This window comes from Nycticebus coucang, chromosome 13 (assembly GCF_027406575.1).
Source record: "Nycticebus coucang isolate mNycCou1 chromosome 13, mNycCou1.pri, whole genome shotgun sequence".
Taxonomy (NCBI): Eukaryota; Metazoa; Chordata; class Mammalia; order Primates; family Lorisidae; genus Nycticebus; species Nycticebus coucang.
The window spans coordinates 88,231,163-88,241,892 of record NC_069792.1 but is presented as its reverse complement, the minus strand read 5'-3'; positions in this window follow the sequence as shown (position 1 = coordinate 88,241,892).

Below are 10,730 nucleotides of genomic sequence, written 5' to 3'. Positions count from 1 at the left end.
ATGGTTTGAATCAGGAAGCAGAGACCATATCATTAAGTGTCCCCAAGTCACATTAGCATCAAAAGTCAGAACTATGGTTTGTAGTCAACTATATTCTGAATGCATATTTATAATAAAGTGTTGTTGGGAAGCAGATAAAGAAAAAAAAAAGAAGAGAGAAGGAAGGAAGATATGAAAGAAAGATCTAGTCATCTATTGGACAATTGGCTATACCAGGGATTGGCAGGCATTTCTGTAAAAGGCCAGGTAGTAAACATTTCAGATTGCCCACCAGATGGTCAACCATAGCTACACAGCTCTGCAGAGTAGTACAAACACTGCCCTAGACATCACTTAAATGGATGGGTGTGGCTGGATTCTAAACTTTATTTGTGGACACTGAGATTTTAATTTTATCTACTTTAGATTTATGACAAAATATTATGTTTCTTTTGGTTTTTTTTTTTTTTTTTTGGTCATTTGAAAATGCACAAACCATTCTTGGTTTACAGGTCGTAGAACTATAAGGGGCGCTGGATTTGGGATGAGATTTGCTGATCTCTAGGCTTTACTTACAGAGAAGGAAGGGAAGTGTTATGCAATGGCTTTCAACTTCTTTGAGCAGAGGACAGTTATAAAATCCTAATGCAAAGTAGATGAAAGTGTCCTTCCTGTGGTTAAGGAGAGATGAGCCTGAGGGCTACTTCCCAGCCTTTCCTTTTTTTTTTTTTTTCCTGCTCCCACTCACACTGAAGGCAACCTCTGGATCATCTCTGGCTATGGAAAGCAGGTTGACCTAGAAATCCTGAGACCAGAGTTTAGTCTGCTACTCTGAGCCCTCACATGGGATGGGTACTCATTAAGTTCATTAATCCAATTAGTGGATGGAAGTCTGTTGAATGAGCTATGACACCTTGGACTGGTTTCTCTAGCTCACTGGTTTCAGTTTTCTCTTCCTTAAAAATCAAGTGAGAGGTGATGAGAAAAGGATAGAATTGTCTTTAAGGTAGTTTCCAGCTTTTTCAGGATTCTAGGTTGTACATTTCTATGCTCCAGTATTGGAAAGGTCCTGATGAATATAAGGCATAGCCTCAGCTTCCCTCAACTGAATAGTATTTTTTTTTTCTCAAACCCTTGCTCATGAGTTGATTGAACATAATTGGAACTCATAGAAAAAGAAATGGTGGGTGTGTAATGGGAACGTATAGACACTAAATCATCTAGATGTCTTTCTTATCCCATTAGTTGAAAAACATGGAAACATTCTTCATCTGGAAGGTCAGTTCTGTGAAGTTAGAAATGATGTATTTTCTCTTCTTCATGTTGCCTATAAGACTGGGAGCATAGTAGGTGCTTTAGAAATGTTATTAATGTTGATGCTACCAATGATGGCTGCCCCTCACACGCCTTGAAGGCCCAGTTATAACCACACTAGCTTACTTTCTCCACTTCAATACACTGAGCTCATTTATACGTCAGGGTTCCCTTTTTCCTGCTACTTTGAATGTTCTACTCTAAAGTCTTTACACAGTTGGCTGTTTCTCTTTGTTTACATCTTGGTTTTCATAGCATCTTCTCACAAATATCTTCCCTAGGCACCCTACATTAAAAGGGTCACCTGCATTTCCTATCACTGCCTTGGGTGGCAGCCAGCATCTAGTGAGCTATACCCCTATTTGTCACACCTTCACGTAGTATTATACACCATCCCACATGGAATTAAAGTTGGTCTATGTCACTGACACAAACCAGCATGGCAAAAGTGATAAATTCTAAGATTAGGTTATAAATGACTGTGACTTCCATCTTGGCATTCACTGTTTCTTTGGGGTTATTTACTCTGGGAAAATCTAGCTGCCATGTTTTTAGAACATTAATGCATCTATATGATTGAGAGGTCCGTGTGAAGAGGAAGTGAAATTTGTGGCAATATCTGGTGATGAATTGAGACATGCCAAAGATTACCTCTGTGGGTTTGAAAGAGGACCTTCCTCAGTCAAACTTTGAAATGAGGCCACAACTCCATCCAATCGCTTGAGCACGATTTCATGGAAGATCTTGAGCCAGAACCATCCAACTAATCCATTCCCAATTCCCTCACAGAAACTGAACACTAGTAAACCTTTGTTGTTTTAAGTCAAGTTTTGGAGTAATTTATTACCTAACAATAGATAACTGATATACTCAATTGTTTATTTTTTGTGATTTTTTTCATTATCTGATTGGGTGAGTGGGGAAGATGGAGTCATGAAAAATAATTTGCCACACATTCTGTAAGTAAAATGAGATAATTACATCAGAATAAGTGTGAACACTGGACTAGAAGTATCAACATCGTTGGGAACATAATATGATACAAAAGCAAATTTTGGGGCCTCATACCAGACCTACTAAATCAGTAACTGAGGATAGACCCCTAAAACTGCATTTGACCAAGTCCTCTAGATTATTCTGATCCATTTGCACATTTGAGGGCTGTTGGTATACCACAGTGGGAGCGTAGAGGAGGGCTAAGAATTAACAGTGACAATTCCAGGAAGACTTCTTGGAGGTAGTTGTTGTAACTGAGCCAACTATGTGAAAATTATTTAATTCTAAGATCCTGAGATGAGTGCAATATCAGCGTAATTACAGAAGCAAAGAGTATTGTTTTTATAAAAAAAAGAAAAAAATTACAGAAGTGAATCTGTTACCAGCACAGCAGGAAATCTTCCTAGTGGAGTTCATAACAGTGTAGGAGTTTTCCAAGAGAAAGAAATGAGAATAGAATTCCAGGCAGAGTGAAATGTATGAGGAAGACCAAAAAAGTGGGTTTACAGTGCTGCAACTGCACTGAAGGGTCATAAACTGTGGGAAGAGGCAAGTGACCAAGCTGAAATTGTAGGTGGGAACTAAATTACTCCAAGCTGGGAAAAGGATCCGATGTATCGATAGCAGGATGAGTGCAGAGCTTCCTGAATTCTAGCATTTTGAGGCCAGATGGCAGGGTGGTGTGCTTGTCTGAAATCACAGGGAAGCACTTGTACTCAGAGGCTTTCAAGGTGAGGGTAGGAAAGGGAGCTGTCCTCTCCCCTTCACTGGCTGCCCTGCCTCCAGGCTCTGGATGCCTCCTTTTGTCTGCCGAAATGACAGGCTTTTCCAGTCCTTCAGGCAGGAGGTTCTGGCAGGCTTAATTACAAAGGGCAAGTTGTTCTTGGGACTAAAGTAGACAAAGAAATTCCTTTCCTTATGTCCAGGAGGCAGACCTTGCTTCTCACACCAAGACTGCCCTTGACCTTCTGCTTGTCCAGGGCTCTGCTCTCTAGCAGGACAACTTGCCTGTACTCCCCACACCAGGTCTTTGCCTGGAGCAGGATCAGGTGCATTTGCATATAGCTTGCCTTTTGGGTTAGAGGGCTGGGATTGATTTTTCATGGTGTGATCACCATGGATCACCCTTATTTCATGTCACAGGCACTGTATTGTATCCAAAGCAAAGAGATTTGAATAATCAACCTCTGGATTCACAGCCCAACATATTGGGGATTGGCTTAACACTGGTTTATTGCACAGGCCTAAATGTGTAAGTTTCTCAAGATAAGGAATGTAATTTCTGTTTTTATGAATCTGGCATACTATCCCCAGCTTGGTGGCTGACACCTATAATCCTTGCACTTCTAAGAGGCTGAGGAGGGAGAATCCCTTGAGCTCAGGGGATGGAAACCAGTCCGAACAAGAGCACAAGCTTACCTCTACTAAAAACAGAAAAATTGCCCTGGTGTTGTGGTGGGCACCTGTAGTCCCAGCTACTCAAAAGGCTGAGGTTGGAGGATAGCTTGAGCCAAGGAGTTCATGATTGTTATGAGCTAGGCTGATACCACTACACTCTAGCCTGGACAACAGAGTAAAATTCTGACTCAAAAAGAAAAAAAGATCTGGTACACTTGTCTAATGATATGTTCCTGAAAGTTAACAGAGACTTGTATCTAAGAGTGCTTATCGTGGTCCCTTGCCATGAATTTCCTTTAAAAAGCAGCAATTTTCTCTTTAAAATTCCAAATCATCCTTTACGTATATAAAAAGAGCATACTTAGCAAAAGGCACACTTAGAAGAGAGTCACTATGGCCCAGGAGAGGAGGCAGGGAGCCAACAGGCCTTTAGGAGCCCCTGCTGGGGGTAGGGTGATAAGTGGTGAAGAATGGCTGCTGGGAGGGGCACATGAAGGAGGAACCCCCCCCATCACACTGTGGCAGGTATGAATGGGCCTGGGAGTCATGGACCGGGAGCTGCACAGGAAGGAGGAAGCCCCCATTGGATCATACTGGCAGGTATGCGTGGGGCTGGCAGTCGTGGGAGGGGCATGTAGTGCTGTCCAAAAGCAGCAAAGCTTAGACCGTAGCTAACTGTAAACAACTTTTGTGAGATAAATAAAAGTAAAAATATAATAGCCTGTGGATGACAAAAGACTTAGAATAGCCATAGTTAAAGACACATTGATATTAAAGTTGGTTATTTTTGTAGCATACAACGATTTAGCATAACAATCAGAATTACGAGTGATAACATATCCAGAGACATCAGATCTTTTAGTAATCTCATATAATTTTGGAACACATATTAATAACACACATATAAATATAGCTTAAAGAAGGTCAAACGTTATTTCTTACTTGCCAATGCCTTCTGTGTAACTTATCATACTAAATGAGACTAATCTCTCTCTCTCTCCGTCTTCCAAGGGCCCTTTTTTGAATGTCTAAAAGTTAGCGTGAGGTGAAAAATGCTTAATTTCAAATTTGAAAATTGATTTTGGAAAGACTGTCAAACATGCCCAAAGTTTAAAGCATTTGATCAAAATATAATCACAAGTCGCTGTGAAATAATAGTCATTCATTTAGCCAAAGTGACGAATGAAAGATTTTTAGAAGCAAAACTTTACTTTTTGATGGAGAGCAGAATTGCTCTCTTGGTTTTCCAAACAAAAGACATAATTAACATAGCATGAGGCAAATTCTTCTCTTTTTATTTGCAGTTTACATTCAAAAGGTAATCCAAAGTCTTTTATTATATCATATTAATACTATATACAAATATTATTCAGAAGAAAAAGTCACATTCTTCCTTTGCATTGGTATATTACTAATACTAAACCGAATTTTAATAAATCATCATAAAAACACAAAAAAATACTAAAAATAAAAAGAATCAGGCACAGTTCCTGGATGACTAAGTATAATTTATTATTTGTGAAATACCTGAGTCCATTCATGAACTCAAAATATTATAGTTGGTCTTATCCTTATGTTTAACAGGAATTGCAAAATAATGCATGCAATGCTAGGATCTATTTTATAAAAAGATCAGTCAATTTATTAGGACCCTTTGGTTTGCAAGTGCAAAGAAACCTTTAGCTTAAGGGGAAAAAAATCTATTTGTGTGAGTAACCATACATAAATATAAGTAAGTATAAAATTCACACACACACAGAGAACCCAAAGGTAGTGTTGACTTAAAATACAGCATTATTCAAGACTCACATAATTTTACTATGATCCAGTCAGCCTCTCTCTCTTTTCCTCCATTTTCTCTAAGTTAGTTTTATTTTCAGACAAGTTGCCCTCCTCATGGTAGCAGGACGGCTGCTGAGGAACTGGATTTAATGTAATCTCAGGTTTTAGTTAAGCAGAAAGCGATAGGTCTAGCGAGTCTTGTGGTAGAAAATTGGCTCTGACTGGATCAGATTCCCATTCTCAAATCAATCACTAGGAATAGAAAAAATAAATATTGTGATCACCCTGGTTGATGGGGGTCACTCACCCACGGCTCATGGGCTGAGTCTGCTGGAGAGACTGGTTTTCTTTCCAGGAAACAATCATAACAGCTCACAGTAGAAGGACTACTGAATGTTTTCAGGAAAAACTATAAATAGTAAAATCAAATAATTTAAGAAATTCAGTTAAATATGTTTTAAATGGCAAATTCAACATTTTTTTAAAATCAAAGAGTAAAAGATGTTTTATTACATCATATGGATAAGTATTCTTATTTATATTTTGCATTCTAATCTTGAAAGGAAATTCAAGATAAAAATTTCTCACCTGAACACAGGTACATTTCTAATATCATGCTATTGTGAGATGTTGCTCCTACTGTTATTGATGGAGACTAGTATTTTATTACCCTTAGATCCTTCCTGATCACAGCTTGGCTTTGAGGGAATCCAGAGTCATCATGTGGTGCTAATATCCATATAGTAAATGTGAGAAAGATTAATTCACCCAACTGTCTATCCACTTATCCATCAACCCATTCATCCTCACTCATTTAACAAAACTATGTATTTTGGGCTCTCAGCGTTCTAAGACAAATTTATGAGAATTCCTTCCCCCAATTAGCTCTTGAAATGACAAACATTTGTGAATCAATTATAAGAGAGCATGATAAATGCTTTGCTTAAGGGGTGAACAAAATGCTGCAAGGGCACAGGGCAATTGGAGGGCTTGGTGAACAGTGCAACAAACCAACTTGATTCTTAGGAGGGGGCTGCTGAGTTCACAGGTGTAGAGGATGTTCTCTGGGACTTCTTACACTCTCTCAGCCTATGATTCACCTTCCCAGGAAGAGAAATCCTGTCTTCCTTTATGCCACTTGCTTTGATTAATCTCTGTAATGTCAAATAACTTACTTAATTTAGGGAGAAAAGTAGCACAAAGGAGATGCTCTTAAAAAAGTAAGCAGTAAACAAGAAATCTATGCCCCAAACAGATCTCTGGCAAGGTCACTTTGCAAGTGTGTTCCAGAGATGCACTTGGAAGGAATCAGGACACACCTGGATCACAGGTAAAGTGAAATGGAACAGGAGCAAGGGAGCCTTCATTGTTGTCCACTCATGGTATCATTTTAAAAGGTAACACTCCTTGAAGTCACTGTCAACTCTCTACCTTTCCCTTAATGCTTTGATACACTCACAGATATGCTGGAAAATATGGTGCTGTGAGCTGCTTTCCATCATTTCTATGTCAATGTGGCTGAGGGGACTGATTAGAAGTGAGTTTGGAAATGGAGAACTATTCTTATTCCATTCAACTAACATGTATTTAGTGACTTCTGAATGTTGAACCTTTGGTAGCATTTGAAGATACAGACACAAATGCAATACTGGTGTGTTCTTCTGGGATTCTCAATCTAATGGAGAAATACCATGAGCAGTCCCAGTCCCAGTGCAGGATGTAAATGGGGAGACAGAAGTGACCTAGCATCATTACAGAAGAAGCTTTCCACCCAACGTGAGATAGGCCTACTTGAAAATAACAGAGGTGTCTAGAAGCGTTGGCATCTCTCCTAGAAGTTTGTTGAGGTTGAGCCTAAGCTGGGACCCTAAGCTAATTGAAGTATTTTTATGATCAAAGTATTTCACACACCAAGGCCCCACCCCCCTCCCTGGGTCCCTCTATCTGCTTTTCCTCCCCCCATAACCTTAATTGTCATTAATTGCCCTCATATCAGAATTGAGTACATAGGATTCATGCTTCTCCATTCTTGTGATGCTTTACTAAGAATAATGTCTTCCACTTCCATCCAGGTTAATACGAAGGATGTAAAGTCTCCATTTTTTTAATAGCTGAATAGTATTCCATGGTATACATATACCACAGCTTGTTAATCCATTCCTGGGTTGGTGGGCATTTAGGCTGTTTCCACATTTTGGCGATTGTAAATTGAGCTGCAATAAACAGTCTAGTACAAGTGCCCTTATGATAAAAGGATTTTTTTCCTTCTGGGTAGATGCCCAGTAATGGGATTGCAGGATCAAATGGGAGGTCTAGCTTGAGTGCTTTGAGGTTTCTCCATACTTCCTTCCAGAAAGGTTGTACTAGTTTGCAGTCCCACCAGCAGTGTAAAAGTGTTCCCTTCTCTCCACATCCATGCCAGCATCTGCAGTTTTGAGATTTTGTGATGTGGGCCATTCTCACTGGGGTTAGATGATGTCTCAGGGTTGTTTTGATTTGCATTTCTCTAATATATAGAGATGATGAACATTTTTTCATGTGTTTGTTAGCCATTCGTCTGTCATCTTTAGAGAAAGTTCTACTCATGTCTCTTGCCCACTGATATATGGGATTGTTGGCTTTTTTCATGTGGATTAATTTGAGTTCTCTATAGATCCTAGTTATCAAGCTTTTGTCTGATTGAAAATATGCAAATATCCTTTCCCATTGTGTAGGTTGTCTCTTTGCTTTGGTTGTTGTCTCCTTAGATGTACAGAAGCTTTTCAGTTTAATGAAGTCCCATTTGTTTAGTTTTGTTGTTATTGCAATTGCCATGGCAGTCTTCTTCATGAAGTCTTTCCCCAGGCCAATATCTTCCAGTGTTTTTCCTATGCTTTCTTTGAGGATTTTTATTGTTTCATGCCTGAAATTTAAGTCCTTTATCCATCTTGAATCAATTTTTGTGAGTGGGGAAAGGTGTGGGTCCAGTTTCAGTCTTTTACATGTAGACATCCAGTTCTCCCAACACCATTTATTGAATAGGGAGTCTTTCCCCCAAGGTATGTTCTTGTTTGGTTTATTGAAGATTAGGTGGTTGTAAGATGTTAGTTTCATTTCTTGGTTTTCAATTCGATTCCAAGTGTCTATGTCTCTGTTTTTGTGCCAGTACCATGCTGTCTTGACCACTATGGCTTTGTAGTACAGACTAAAATCTGGTATGCTGATGCCCCCAGCTTTATTTTTATTACTAAGAACTGCCTTAGCTATATGGGTTTTTTTCTGGTTCCATACAAAACACAGAATCATTTTTTCCAAATCTTGAAAGTACAATGTTGGTATTTTGATAGGAATGGCATTGAATAGGTAGATTGCTTTGGGAAGTATAGACATTTTAACAATGTTGATTCTTCCCGTCCATGAGCATGGTATGTTCTTCCATTTGTTAATGTCCTCTGCTATTTCCTTTCTGAGGAATTCATAATTTTCTTTATAGAGGTCCTTCACCTCCTTCGTTAGGTATATTCCTAGGTATTTCATTTTCTTTGAAACTATGCTGAAGGGAGGTTTGTCCTTAATTAGCTTCTCATCTTGACTGTTATTGGTGTATACAAAGGCTACTGACTTGTGGACATTGATTTTATATCCTGAAACATTACTGTATTTTTTGATGACTTCTAGGAGTCTTGTGGTTGAGTCGTTGGGGTTCTCTAAGTATAAGATCATGTCGTCAGCAAAGAGGGAGAGTTTGACCTCCTCTGCTCCCACTTGGATTCCCTTTATTTCCTTATCTTGCTGAGTTGTATTGGCAAGAACTTCCAGCACTGTGTTGAATAGTAAAGGTGACAGAGGACAACCTTGTCTGGTTCCAGTTCTAAGAGGAAAAGCTCTTAGTTTTACTCCATTCGGTAAAATATTAGCTGAGGGTTTGTCATACATAGCTTCAATCAGTTTTAGAAATGTGCCACCTATGCCTATACTCTTCAGTGTTCTAATTAGAAAAGGATGCTGGATTTTATGAAATGCTTTTTCTGCATCTATTGAGAGGATCATATGATCTTTATTTTTGCCTCTGTTAATATGGTGGATAACATTTATGGACTTGCGTATGTTAAACCAGCCTTGCATCCCTGGGATGAAGGGATGAAGCCTACTTAATCATGATGAATGATTTTTGATGACATGAGTGCAAGAGGGACTTTGCCTAACAATTGCAATCAGTGTAACCTGGCTTATTGTACCCTCAATGAATCCCCAACGATTAAAAAAAAAAAATGAAAGTATTTCCCTAGAGGAGTGATTTTGGTCTTTCACATGTTTTATTTAGGGAAGTGATTTTCTCAAAAGTAATCCTGAAAATGACATAATGATGACTTAACTGAAGAGTAGTATATCCCAAGTTTTGACTAATGATGTGAAAATTGAGTAGTATCAACCATCAGAGTAGAATTTCACAGGAGATATCAGAGAACAGGTTTTATTAATTTTAAAAGCATGGACAAAATGGTCAGAAGTCAATGGAGAGAGAAGATGATGTGAGGAGGACTTTGGGGGAGAGCTATTGAAAGGCTGTGAGTCCTTCTTCTCTAAGGAGATAGGCTGAGGCATTGTCCTCACTTCAAGCCAAGTGAGAGTGGTGCTTCTATGAGATCATTCTAAGAACTTGATACATTTATCCAGGAATTGGAGATGAGTCTAGGGGATGCTAATGAGTAAAAGGGAAGGGCTGGGGAGAGGCCTGATAGTCAAATAAAGGCTTCCCTGCCAGGGAATAAGATACGCCAGTGTTCTCTGGACCAGATGTGGGCATGCAGGTGAAAGAGCTGGTCTCAAGATCATTTTCCATCTACCCTTGGGACCACCTGGGGGTGTGCATGGTGGTGGGGATTGGACATGGGGTAGCAAAAGAACTCTATCCACAGGCTTTCATGAACCCATGTTCCATACAAATTAGGTTGCAGTTAGCAAAGGCATTGAGTTCATTTGGAGCTGGCCTGCTGAAAAGTGTTCAACTCATAGCCCAGAGAGAGCAGGGCTGTTTTTAATAGTGCCAGTCAGGAAGGAACTTTCTTATTTCCCTTACTCTCTTTCTTCCCTTTCCACCCAAATCCTAATGGGAAGGAGGCTCAGAACAACAAATGGCCAGTGGAAATGATGGCAAATGAGAAAGTGATAAGTAATTCTTCCCCAAGGCAGGCCACCTGCCTACTACAGGGTTTAGCAATTAGGTTGTCCCAGAGGCAAGGACAGACTTATCCTCAAATAAAGACAGGAGTTTTAGACCT